Genomic DNA, 14,464 nt, shown 5'->3' with positions numbered 1-14,464 from the left:
AGGAAAATAAAGTTAATAAAAATATGCTGATGCTGAGTGCCAAAATCCAGACAGTAAGCGAATAGGGTAGAGTATATGTAGATACTGAAAACTACTCTGAGATGTAGACATGGAAGCAAATACACTAATGAGCATGAAAAAAATGAGACCCAAAAGGGTCTGAAAAGCAAATCATAAAGAGACTTGGTAATCTGATCAAAAGAATAAGAGGATCAAATTAGACACCAAAATAGAAAGACTTGTGCACATGATAGAACCAGAGAATGCTCAGGAGAGAAAGTTTCGGACCTAGTGGACCAGCGAACAGAAGCCTCCAGCATCAGGAACAGAAACCCTGGGCAGGACTCCTGACTTTGCTTCTGGGAACAGTTCTGGGAACTATACCACCTAAAAGCAAACGCAGACAAGGCTTATAGCTTCCTACAACACTGAGTCACAGACAATAGTGTTTGTTAGTTTACTTTTCTCATTCAAGTATAAAGTTAATGAATCACTAACCAATGATAATTGACACCGTCAGTTTCCAGTCAGATCCTCTTTAGTCATAGAATGGACATCTGAACCTGTTATATGGTCCCCAACTACAGCTTTAATCATTAAATTTATTGATGTTTAATTGAAGGGTAATTCTTTACATTACTATTGCTTTTGGCCAAACATCAACATGAATCAGCCATAGGGATACCTAAGTTCCTTGATTTGAACCAATTTCCCACCTTCCTTCCCATCGCACCCCTCGAAGTTGTTAGAGAAAAACATGAAGGCTTCACAAATTTGTGTGTCATCCTTTGGCAGGGGCCATGCAAATCTTCTAGTATTATTCCAACTTTTTAATATATGTACTACCAAGGCAAACACACAAATAACACTTTAACAGAAAAAAAAAATGATATAGTTAGTCATCTACCAACAAATGATCAATTACATTAGGAATTAGGGTATTCTGCTGTCTTAACTGCCTCTTTAAAATTGAATTTTATAAGGTCCAAAGTTTCATGTAGGAATTAAGCATATATTTATTCATAACACATGTATACATGCACAGAAATATATGCACAGAGATTTACCTGCCATTGTCTCAAAGAAACAAACGTAATGAGAAGATTAAAGATGCACAAAAGTAGAAGAGCTGTCAAGGTGCCTAGAAGAAAGTCTAGCAGGAGAACCAAACGCCCACACTGATAATTGTCAAAGACTAACAGGGAGTGTTTTATAGACAGAGCAGAACAAGTGGATAAAACCAGTGTTCTAGGGTCACACCTGCTTTGCAGTCAAAGACAAAATATTTTTCGCTTTAAGCAGATTCATCACAGTTCATGCTATGGTCCTGGTTACACACATGCAGACGAGAGCCCACAGGCATGTGTGATGTGACGTCATGAAGTGACCAGATGACTGCATTGGTGCCCAGTCACCTCCATCTGCTAATAATGGGACCTGGGGAATATTATGTGCCCTCTCCAAGTCATTGCATCTTCATTAACATAACTTGATGAACATAGTGAAGATGAAGGCCATCTCACAGTGCTACTGTGAAACACAACTTTTAAGATGTTTAAAGCTTTTGGGAAAGTATCAAAGACATGTATGGGGTTACGAAGCTGAGTTAGCAGACCCAAGGTACAGTACTTTTTCTCTTAGTATTCTCTCTGTACTCAATAGTAGCGATCAGTCAATCATGTGTTTACTCTTACCCCAGCGTGATGGTAAACCACACAGATCAACTGTACACTTCTTGTCATTTCAGTATCTAAAATTCAAGCATTAGTCAGTGTAGAGTGAAAAAATACAAACTCCTAGAGGGCTTCGCTGCTCAGAGTTGCAGAGTCCCGACATTAAACTGTCTTAAAAGAATGGCCTAAACACTCTGGCTCAGAATAAGTTCCAAATGTTTGCAGAGCACAGAAGTACTTCAGTGACAATACAAAATTACAAGGACTAACTTACTTCTCCAACTATCTATCTGTGCAAATATCATCATCCATCTAAATTTACACAGAAGGCGATTCTTCTTCCCCACCCCACTACTACAGTTCCAATTCCTGTTCAGAGCAACAGGGAAAGAGAAGGCTTCCCTGCACAGGATGGATTTGATAACCTCAGGTGACTAGATCATCTCAGAATGGCTCATGTTTTTATTTTAGCAGGGTCCTGACTGCTCCTGCTGCTGGTCCTGTCAAACCTGCTCCTGTGCCAAGGCAACTTATGCCCGTCCTGCGGTCCTGATGTGTTTGACGTTCCCCTGAAGTTCCTTAGAAAAACGTTTAGCCGTGCCTCCAGGCTGTCCCACGACATGCATAACCTTTCCACAATAATGTTCAATGAGTTTGTAAGTACAATGGTAGTGGTGGTTTAGTTGCGAAGTCTTGCAACCCCATGGACTGTAGCCCACCTGGCTCTCAGAAAGTACCTTCGTGTAAGTGACTGGGCCATACTGTCCTTTAAACAAGAGAGCTGAATCAGTCAAACTTCAAATAACACACTCTCTAGGTTAAAGATGCCATCAGCTCATAAATTGTGGAAATGAAGAAAGGACCAGTTTTGTTAAATCTCAAAGTTTCCTAAGAAGTGCAACAACTTTTTCAATTTCCTTTCATTCATTTTATTTCTTTAAATTTCCAAAATAAATGATTTTGTATCTCTCAGCTAGGATTACATAAAAGAATACAATAGATTCAGTGGAATAAACACCAGAAATTTATTTCCTCACAGCTCTGGGGGCTAGAAGTCCCAGATCAGGACACCAGCAAAGTGAGGTTCTGTTAAGAACCTCACAGAGGGTGTGGGGTGGAGAAGACAGACAGAGGAAAGGACACACAGACACAGAGACAGAGGAGAAAATTCTCTGGTGTTTCACTTCATGGAGACACCTAACCTATTAGATGAGTGTTCCACCCTAATAGCTCATTTAACCTTAATGGACTTTGCTCGTGGCTCAGATGGTAAAGAATCTGCCCGCAATGGGAGGGACCTGGGTTCTATCACTGGGTCTCTAAGATTCCCTGGAGGAGAAAACGGCAAGCCTCTCTTCAGTTGAACTGGTTTCATAAAAAAATTTTTGGTAACTCCCCAAAATTAAGTAATATTTTATGCAGCAAATTTTGATACTTTTCTGTTTCCTGAAGAGCTAAACTCCAAATTATTTTCCATTTTACAACACACAGTCATTGACCTAATTATACTATGTAAAAATATTATATATGTAATGCTATTCTAATATATTATGACATTTAAAAAATATACACAAAATATAACCTAAATGACAGGAAGATAAAAATAGCAAGAAATGGAAATGCTAATATTTTCTTCTCCAGAGGATGAGGGCACTCATTTTTATGGCCGCTAGATTAATGGATTCTGAATGTACACACATAATCATAACAGTTGTTTAACTATAATAATAAAGGAATTTCTTTTATATATAGTTTCAATCAACATTCTCAGAATACCACAAGGGGCCAAGAATAAAACTTATATGTGACTAACTCTTTTCATATGCATATATATCATTTTGAGCTCAATTAATTAATCATTTTTAGTTATTTTGTTATTCCATCAACTTATCTACTGGTAAATAATCCAAACACTACAATAGATTTCTTTTTTTCAGGGTTTAAATCTCAAATAAAATAAAAGCAGAGTAATTGGCTTAAAAAAAAATGGCCTAGTGAAAAAGTTGGCTTAAAGCTCAGCATTCAGAAAACTAAAAATCACAGCATCCGGTCCTATCACCTCATGGCAAATAGATGGGCAAACAGTGGAAAGAGTGGCTGACTTTATTTTTCTGGTCTCCAAAATCACTGCAGATGGTGACTGCAGCCAAAAATTAAAAGACGCTTACTCCTTGGAAGGAAAGTTATGACCAACCTAGACAGCATATTAAAAAGCAGAGACATCACTTTATCAAAAATGTCCATCTAGTCAAGGCTATGGGTTTTCCAGTGGTCATGTATGGATGTGAGAGTGGGCTATAAAGAAAGTTGAGCACCGAGAATTCATGCTTTTGAACTGGAGTATTGGAACAGATTCTTGAGAGTCCCTTGGAATGCAAGGAGATCCAAGCAATCGCTCCTAAAGGAGATCAGTGCTGGGTGTTCATTGGAGGAACTGATGTTGAAGCTGAAACTCCAATATTTGGCCACGTGATGCGAAGAGCTGATGAATTGAAAAGACCCTGATGCTGGGAAAGATTGAGAGCAGGAGGAGAAGGGGAAGACCGAGGATGAGACTCTTGGATGGCATCACTGACTCAATGGACCTGGGTTTCAGTGCCTTCTGAGAGTTTGTGATAGACACGGAGGCTTGGCATGCTGCAGTTCATGGGGTCGGAAAAAAGTGGACACAACTGAGTGACTGAAACGAACTGAACAGAAATGGCCTAGAAGAATAAACAAAATGTCGTAGAGAGATCATTATTTATATGTGCATTTGTAAAGAAAATTAATGAAAAAATACAGAAGACTTACAGTTTGCTGAAACAGAATGTGTACTCACTCAGAGCGGAATATACATGTAATCTAGAAAAATACTTTCTCAGCTTCTGAGGACTTCTAAAGAAAGGGACTCCATGAGTTTCATCTTCAGTCTATTATGGACTCCTTTTTACTTCCTTCCTCAAGTTACCTCCATGAACTATCTTCCCTAGGTTATAAAACACACTTTGGGCTTCTGGTTCAGACACGATGACCTTGATCTCTTTGTGCCCACTCCTCTGTTTATTCTGGAAATAAGAAGAGACCACTAAAGGAGACCTATTATAGTTGGCCAGAAGAAGGTGAACTAGTTTAGGGCCTGAAGAATGGAAGAGAAACACAGCAGCACATGACAGAAGACAACCCAGGCCCAGCATTCCTGACCTCCAACCTAGCATCAGAAGGCAGCCTGAGTGGGGCTGTTCTTCCCAAGGAATAAATGTGAAGAAATACCAGGTGGTGGTTTAGTTGCTAGACTGTGTCTGATTCATTGTGACCCCATGAACTGTAGCCCACTATGTTCCTCTGTCCATGGAATTCTCCAGGCAAGAATACAGATTCCCATGTCCTCCTCCAGGGGATCTTCCCAACCCAGGGATTGAGCCCAGGTCTTCACAAGGCAAGTGGATTCCTTACTGTCTGAGCCACCAGGAAATACTGAATAATTTAATAATGGCATGGATATTTGGAAATTAAAAGGATAAAAACATATGTGAATATTAGATAAAGTAGACTTTAGAGCAAAGAAAATATCTAAGGACAAAGGACTACAAAGACATTACATAAGGAAAAAAGAGTCAATCGAGCAGGAACACATAATAATCCTAAATATGTATACATGAAACAACATAATCTCAAACTATTGAAGCCAAATTAGATACATCATATGAATACTCCTATACACTTTACTGAGTTTGAAACTGTGACGTAAAACTTTTGAAAAAGAAATCATCAATTCAAGATAGTTTGACCAGAGAATTCTAACAAATATTTTAAAAATTAAGATCATAAATAACCTAACTCTACACCTAAAGCAATTAGAGAAGGAAGAAATGAAGAACCCCAGGGTTAGCAGAAGGAAAGAAATCTTAAAAATTAGGGCAGAAATAAATGCAAAAGAAACTAAAGAGACCATAGCAAAAATCAACAAAGCTAAAAGCTGTTTTTTTGAAAAAATAAACGAAATTGACAAACCATTAGCAAAACTCATTAAGAAGCAAAGAGAGAAGAACCAAATTAACAAAATTAGAAATGAAAATGGAGAGATCACAACAGACAACACTGATATACAAAGGATCATAAGAGACTACTACCAGCAGCCCTATGCCAATAAAATGGACAACTTGGATGAAATGGACAAATTCTTAGAAAAGTATAACCTTCCAAAACTGAACCAGGAAGAAATAGAAGATCTTAACAGACCCATCACAAGCAAGGAAATCGAAACTGTAATCAAAAATCTTCCAGCAAACAAAAGCCCAGGACCAGATGGCTTCACAGCTGGATTCTACCAAAAATTTAGAGAAGAGCTAACACCTATCTTACTCAAACTCTTCCAGAAAATTGCAGAGGAAGGTAAACTTCCAAACTCATTCTATGAGGCTACCATCACCATAATTCCAAAACCAGACAAGGATGCCACAAAAAAAGAAAACTACAGGCCAATATCACTGATGAACATAGATGCAAAAATCCTTAACAAAATTCTAGCAAACAGAATCCAACAACATATTAAAAAAATCATACACCACGACCAAGTGGGCTTTATCCCAGGAATGCAAGGATTCTTTAATATCCGCAAATCAATCAATGTAATACACCACATTAACAAATTGAAAGATAAAAACCATATGATTATCTCAATAGATGCAGAGAAAGCCTTTGACAAAATTCAACACCCATTCATGATTAAAACTCTCCAGAAAGCAGGAATAGAAGGAACATACCTCAACATAATAAAAGCTATATATGACAAACCCACAGCAAGTATCACCCTCAATGGTGAAAAATTGAAAGCATTTCCCCTGAAATCAGGAACAAGACAAGGGTGCCCACTCTCACCACTACTATTCAACATAGTGTTGGAAGTTTTGGCCACAGCAATCAGAGCAGAAAAAGAAGTAAAAGGAATCCAGATAGGAAAAGAGGAAGTGAAACTCTCGCTGTTTGCAGATGACATGATCCTCTACATAGAAAACCCTAAAGACTCTTCCAGAAAATTACTAGAGCTAATCAATGAATATAGTAAAGTTGCAGGATATAAAATTAACACACAAAAATCCTTTGCATTCCTATATACTAACAATGAAAAAACAGAAAGAGAAATTAAGGAAACAATACCATTCACCATTGCAACAAAAAGAATAAAATACTTAGGAATATATCTACCTAAAGAAACAAAAGACCTATACATAGAAAACTATAAAACACTGATGAAAGAAATCAAAGAGGACACAAACAGATGGAGAAACATACCATGCTCATGGATTGGAAGAATCAATATTGTCAAAATGGCTATTCTACCCAAAGCAATCTATAGATTCAATGCAATCCCTATCAAGCTACCAACGGTATTTTTCACAGAACTAGAACAAATAATTCCACAATTTGTATGGAAATACAAAAAACCTCGAATAGCCAAAGTAATCTTGAGAAAGAAGAATGGAACTGGAGGAATCAACCTGCCTGACTTCAGACTATACTACAAAGCCACAGTCATCAAGACAGTATGGTACTGGCACAAAGACAGAAATACAGATCAATGGAACAGAATAGAAAGCCCAGAGATAAATCCACGAACCTATGGACACCTTATCTTTGACAAAGGAGGCAAGGATATACAATGGAAAAAAGACAACCTCTTTAACAAGTGGTGCTGGGAAAGCTGGTCAACCACTTGTAAAAGAATGAAACTAGAACACTTTCTAACACCATACACAAAAATAAACTCAAAATGGATTAAAGATCTAAATGTAAGACCAGAAACTATAAAACTCCTAGAGGACAACATAGGCAAAATACTCTCCGACATAAACCACAGCAAGATCCTCTATGACCCACCTCCCAGAATATTGGAAATAAAAGCAAAACTAAACAAATGGGACCTAATGAAACTTAAAAGCTTTTGCACAACAAAGGAAACTATAAGTAAGGTGAAAAGACAGCCCTCAGATTGGGAGAAAATAATAGCAAATGAAGAAACAGACAAAGGATTAATCTCAAAAATATACAAGCAACTCTTGAAGCTCAGTTCCAGGAAAATAAATGACCCAATCAAAAAATGGGCCAAAGAACTAAACAGACATTTCTCCAAAGAAGACATACAGATGGCTAACAAACACATGAAAAGATGCTCAACATCACTCATTATCAGAGAAATGCAAGTCAAAACCACAATGAAGTACCATTACACACCAGTCAGGATGGCTGCTATCCAAAAGTCTACAAGCAATAAATGCTGGAGAGGGTGTGGAGAAAAGGGAACCCTCTTACACTGTTGGTGGGAATGCAAACTAGTACAGCCGCTCTGGAGAACAGTGTGGAGATTTCTTAAAAAACTGGAAATAGAACTGCCATATGACCCAGCAATCCCACTTCTGGGCATACACACTGAGGAAACCAGATCTGAAAGAGACACGTGCACCCCGATGTTCATCGCAGCACTGTTTATAATAGCCAGGACATGGAAGCAACCTAGATGCCCATCAGCAGATGAATGGATAAGGAAGCTGTGGTACATATACACCATGGAATATTACTCAGCCGTTAAAAAGAATTCATTTGAACCAGTTCTAATGAGATGGATGAAACTGGAGCCCATTATACAGAGTGAAGTAAGCCAGAAAGATAAAGAACATTACAGCATACTAACACATATATATGGAATTTAGAAAGATGGTAACGACAACCCTTTATGCAAAACAGAAAAAGAGACACAGAAGTACAGAACAGACTTTTGAACTCTGTGGGAGAAGATGAGGGTGGGATGTTGCGAAAGAACAGCATGTATATTATCTATGGTGAAACAGGTCACCAGCCCAGGTGGGATGCATGAGACAAGTGCTCGAGCCTGGTACACTGGGAAGACCCAGAGGAGCTGGGTAGAGAGGGGTGTGGGAGGGGGGATAGGGATGGGGAATACGTGTAAATCTATTGCTGGTTCGTGTCAATGCATGACAAAACCCACTGAAAAAATAAATAAATAAATAAATTTAAAAAAAAATTAAGATCAATTTGACATAATCTCTTCAAGAAAATGAAAGAGTAAGAAACCATTCCCAACTAATTAGATGGGGACAGTATTACTCTATATCAAAATCAGACAAAGCAGAACAAAAAGGAAATTTTAGACTAACGTTTCTCACAAATTTGGAATTAAAAGTTTTCACTCTCATACATACAAATTAACCAAATGAATTCAACTCTGTAAAAAAACATCTCTTAATAGTTTCTCTTCCCTTTCTAAGTCTGGTCACATTACCTATCTCTTCATAGCATTTAATTTAATCAAGTGTACAGACAGTTCAGTTCACTTCAGTTCATTTGCTCAGTCGTGTCCAACTCTTTGTGATCCCATGAATCGATGCACACCAGGCCACCCTGTCCATCACAAACCCCTGGAGTTTACTCAAAATCATGTCCACTGAGCCGGTGACGCATTCCAGTCATTTCATCCTCTGTCATCCGCTTCTCCTCCTGCCGCCAGTCCCTCCCAGCATCACAGTTAGGGTCCCAGTGAGAATATTATCATACCAGAAATACAGTGACAAATCCTTGTGTCTAGGACAAATCAGAAACTGATTAAAGTTAATCCTACCCAGTCATTTTAAATGTCTAGCAAAAATCACTGCAACTAGATTCATAAGATAAAGAAAACATATCTACTACATAGAAATGGTGAGTGTGTTTGATATTCTTATTTGCCCCTCACGCACCCTGTTGATCATTTTCTATTATGTTGTGAACCTTTGGAGGCTGAGAAGACCAGACTTTATCCCTCTAGCTCTCCTGGCCTCTGACTTCTACTTGAGTTTGGCCAGTGGTGGACAAAAGAAATTGGTGAGTCAGTGGAGAAAGAGATTCGTGGATTGATTCTTTCCTCTGACTGCTTTCTTGCTGGGAAGTGGCCAGATCTCTCCCCTGAAGCCCAGAGCTCTGGTCTGTCTGAGGCCCTCGCTTTAGGTGCAGCTATGTACAAGACTCTTTAGAGACTGCAATATCCATTCTCTTCTTTGCCCCGTGGCCCTAAAATTGCTCATGCACCCCTGTTCTTGCATGTCTCAAAGAGTTTTGCTTTTCCTTTTAAGCTTTCCTTAGCTCCTACAGCTTCCAAAGCCTTAAAGCCCATTGTGTGTTAGTCGCTCAGGCATGTCTGACATTTTGTGATCCCCATGGACTGTAGCCTACAGGGCTTCTCTGTCCAAAGGACTCTTCAGACAAGAATAGTGGAGTGGGTAACCATTCCCTACTGAATGGATCTTCCCTGACCCAGGGGAGCAACCCAGGGCTCCCACATTGCAGGGAGATTCTCTATCTTCTGTGCCACCAGGGAAACCAGTTTTCTTTATTTTCCTTATCTGTGTAAACTATCTTGATTTCTGACAATGATAGGGGTGGCTATGGAGCTGCTAGATAAAGATGGTCCCTCAAAGAGCTAATGCTAAACTGCTTACAACAGGAAGGGTACATCTTTTTTCTGACTCCAGAATCATAAATACAAGAACATGTCTCAGGTCATGTAAAAATAAGTGCTGAGAAATCAATGATTTAAGAATGAATTTGGTAAAAATGCACAAAATTTAAGCTGTGAGATGATGAATAAGATTTGAGAATCTAATGTGTAACATGGTGACTATGGTTTGTAATGTGTTATTGAGATTTGTGGGGTTTCCCAGGTGATGTTAGTGGTAAAGAACCCTCCTGCAAGTGCAGGATGCCTAAGAGACGTAGGGTGAATCCCTGGGTTGGGAAGATCCCCTGGAGGAAGGCATGGCGACCCACTCTAGTATTCTTTCCTGTAGAATCCCCAAGGACAGAGGACCCTTGCAGGCTATAGTCCATGGGGTCACAAAGAGTTGGACATGACTGAAGTCACTTAGCACACATGTAAGAGAGGAAAACTTAAAAGTTCTCACCAAAAAGATCTTTAAAGGTAAATATGTGAGGTGATATGAACAGATATGTTAATTAAATCAATGAGGGAATCCATTAATTGTGTATGCCTATTTAAATTGTCATGTATACTTTAAACATCTTGCCATTTTATATGGAAATTATATTTTAAAAGACAGGACAAAGAAAAAAAAACAAGAATTTCAATGCTTTTTATATAATATTGTAGATATTTCAGCCATTACTCTTGGTATGTAAAAGTGTTTTTTTTTATTCCAGATAATAACCAGTGGGATTCACTGGATATTAAAAAATGGAAGAACCCTTGGAGAGTATCTAGACAATTCTCCCATATTAATGATATATAAGTAAATCAAAGAATGATTAAGTCACTTACCTAAAGTTATAAAACTTGATGCAAAAGTAGCAATAGAAACCAAGTTTCCTAGTTTTAAGGGAATCATTACCGAATTACCGGGAAATGGAACTATCTCCTATGCTCTGCAAAACTTGATTCTTATCTCTTTCACAGAAGTGATCATATTCTGCCTTGTATTCAGTGTACAGTTAGCGTAAGTTTTACCAACTGAAATAAATTCCTTGAAGGTTCAATCCTGGCATGTCTGTTCTTCTCACTCTATATTCTCACTTATGGCTAAAGCTCTTTATCAATGCCATTTCTTCTCCCTGGAACACCCTCGCTCTTTCACCTCATGACTTTCCCGACATTTTCAGATCTAAGTAAAAACCACTTCCACAAAGCTGCCTTTCATGATTCTGAGACAGCTCAAATCTCCTTATTATTTGGACATATGGCATTCTGTGCTTTTCCCTGTTGACACATGTCCAATTATGGTGCAACACTTAGCTTTGAAATTTATCTCATTTCTCCTTTTCTATTAAAATTTAAGTTTAAATTTAGAAAGTCCACATGTGTGCTCTTGACTACTGTCCATTATTTGCATCCAGCAGGTCTTTGTTAGGTGTTGGTGCAATTAAACACATTTATTTGTGCAGAGTTAAATTCCAATGGATTTTTGATGCTGCTCTCACAGCACACAGTGAACTAATACCATTGAGGGATTTTCTTCCCACCTAAACCCTCATACCCTGATTATTTGGACAAAATTACAGAACTAGAACTGTGGAGGCTTCCCTTGTGGCTCAGCTGGTAAAATATCTGCCTGCAATGTGGGAGGTCTGGGTTTGATCCCCGGGTTGGGAAGATTACCTGGAGAAGGGAAAGGCTACCCATTCCAGTATTCTGGCCTGGAGAATTCCATGGACTGTAGAGTCCATCGGGTCACAAGTTTGACATGACTGAGTCACTTTCTTTCACAGAACTGTGGATGCATTTGTTTTAATTGTTACCCTATTAGATGGAAAGCACTGGATGTTTGGTCTTTTATTCCACATACACTAGCCCTCACAGTTTCCTGTCCTAAGATAATGTGATAATTGAGTCACTGACTAAAAGGTGAATAGGACAGAACTAGAGACAGTCCATGCAGTAGCATGGCCGTGAGGAGCTACCCCTCATCCAAGGTCAGGGGTAGCGACCTAGACAGCCAGGCTGTGACACCGTGAGAGCGATGGCCGGGAGGAGATTCCCGACATCCAAGGTCAGTGGCAGCGGCCGAGAGGAGCTACACCAAGTCTGAGGTCAGGGGCATCGGCAGAGAGGAGCTAACCTACACCAGAGGTCAGGAATGGCAGCCGAGAAGACCTACCACATGCCCGAGGTCAGGGGCGGTGGCAAACAGGAGCAATCCCACCTCCAAGGAGCAGCTGCTGTGGGGCGCAGGAGGGCTGAGAGGAGCTACTCCATGTTCAAGGTGTCAAGGTCAGGAGGGGTGGCAGTGAGAAGATATCCCTCGTCCGAGGTAAGGAGCAGAGGCTGCACTTTGCTGGAGCAGCCGTGAAGAGATACCCCATGTCCGAGTTAAGAGAAACCCAAATAAGATGGTAGGTGTTGCAAGAGAGCATCAGAAGGCAGACACACTAAAACCATAATCACAGAAAACTAGACAATCTGATCACAGGACAACAGCCTTTTCTAACTCAATGAACCTAAGCCATGTAGTGTGGGGCCATCCAAGATGATCGGGTCATGGTGGAAAGTTCTGGCAGAATGAGGTCCACTGTAGAAGAGAATGGCAAACCACTTCAGTATTCTTGCCTTGAGTACCCCATGAACAGTATGAGAAGGCAACATGATAGGATATTGAAAGAGGAACTCCCCAGGTCAGTAGGTGCCAAATATGCTACTGGAGATCAGTGGAGAAATAACTCCAGAAAGAACGAAGGGATGGAGCCAAAGCAAAAAAATCCAGTTGTGGATGTGACTGGTGATAGAAGCAAGATCTGATGCTGTAAAGAGCAATATCGCATAGGGACCTGGAATGTTATGTCCATGAATCAAGGCAAATTGGAAGTGGTCAAACAGGAGATGGCAAGAGTGAATGTCGACATTCTAGGAATCAGTGAACTAAAATGGACTGGAATGGGTGAATTTAACTCAGATGACCATTATATCTACTACTGTGGGCAGGAATCCTTTAGAAGAAATGGAGTAGCCATCATGGTCAACAAAAGAGTCTGAAATGCAGTACTTGGATGCAATCACAAAAACACCAGAATGACCTCTGTTCATTTCCAAGGCAAACCATTCAATATCATGGTAATCCTAGCCTATGTCCCAACCAGTAATGCTGAACTTGAATGGTTCTATGAAGACCTACAAGACCTTTTAGAACTAACACCCAAAAAAGATGTCCTTTTCATTCTAGGGGACTGGAAAGCAAAACTAGGAAGTCAAGAAACACCTGGAGTAACAGGCAAATTTGGCCTTGGAGTATGGAATGAAGCATGGCAAAGACTAATAAAGTTTTGCCAAGAGAACGCACTGGTCATAGCAAACACCCTCTTCCAACAACACAAGAGAAGACTCTACACATGGACCAGATGGTCAACACTGAAATCAGATTGATTACATTCTTTCCAGCCAAAGAGGGAGAAGCTCTATACTGTCAGCAAAAGCAAGACCAGGAGCTGACTGTGGCTCAGATCATGAAGCCCTTACTGCCAAATTAAGACTTACACTGAAGAAAGTAGGGAAAACCACTAGACCATTCAGATATGACCTAAATCAAATCCCTTTTGATTATACAGTGGAAGTGAGAAATAGATTTAAGGGACTAGATCTGATAGACAGAGAACCTGATGAACTATGGATGGAGATTTGTGACATTGTATAGGAATACAGGGATCAAGACCATCCCCATGGAAAAGAAATGCAAAAAGGCAAAATGGTTGTCTGAGGAGGACTTCCAAATAGCTGTGAAAGAAGGGAAATGAAAAGCAAAGGAGAAAAAGAAAGATATTCCCATTTGAATGCAGAGTTCCAAAGAATAGCCAGGAGAGATAAGAAAGCCTTCCTCAGTGATCAATGCAAAGAAAAAGAGGAAAACAACAGAATGGGAAAGACTAGAGATCTCTTCAATAAAATTAGAGATATCAAGGGAATATTTCAGGCAAAGATGGGTTCGATGAAGGACAGAAATGGTATGGACCTAACAGAAGCAGAAGATATTAAGAAGAGGTGGGAGGAATACACAGAAGAACTGTACAAAAAAAGATCTTCACGACTCAGATAACCACAATGGTGTGATCAATCACCTAGAGCCAGAAGTCAAGTGGGCCTTAGAAAGCATCACTACATACAAAGCTAGTGGATGTGATGGAATTGCATTTGAGCTATTTCAAATCCTGAAAGATGATGCTGTGAAAGTGCTGCATTCATTATGGCAGCAAATTTAGAAAACTCAGCAGTGGCCACAGGACTGGAAAAGGTCAGTTTTCATTCCAATCCCTAAGAAAGG

General features: G+C 39.6%; 1 non-coding gene across 1 annotated transcript; it reads right to left on the bottom strand.

Annotated features, from left to right (window-relative positions):
- Positions 1-750: 750 nt before the first annotated feature.
- On the bottom strand, positions 751-858 carry LOC122697893. Its single transcript, XR_006342223.1, has one exon. It is a non-coding gene; the product is annotated as a U6 spliceosomal RNA (small nuclear RNA).
- Between the last annotated feature and the right edge of the window lie 13,606 nt (positions 859-14,464).

This window comes from Cervus elaphus, chromosome 7 (assembly GCF_910594005.1).
Source record: "Cervus elaphus chromosome 7, mCerEla1.1, whole genome shotgun sequence".
Classification (NCBI taxonomy): domain Eukaryota; kingdom Metazoa; phylum Chordata; class Mammalia; order Artiodactyla; family Cervidae; genus Cervus; species Cervus elaphus.
Note: the sequence above shows the minus strand (reverse complement) of the source record. Positions and strands in the feature narration are given on the sequence as shown.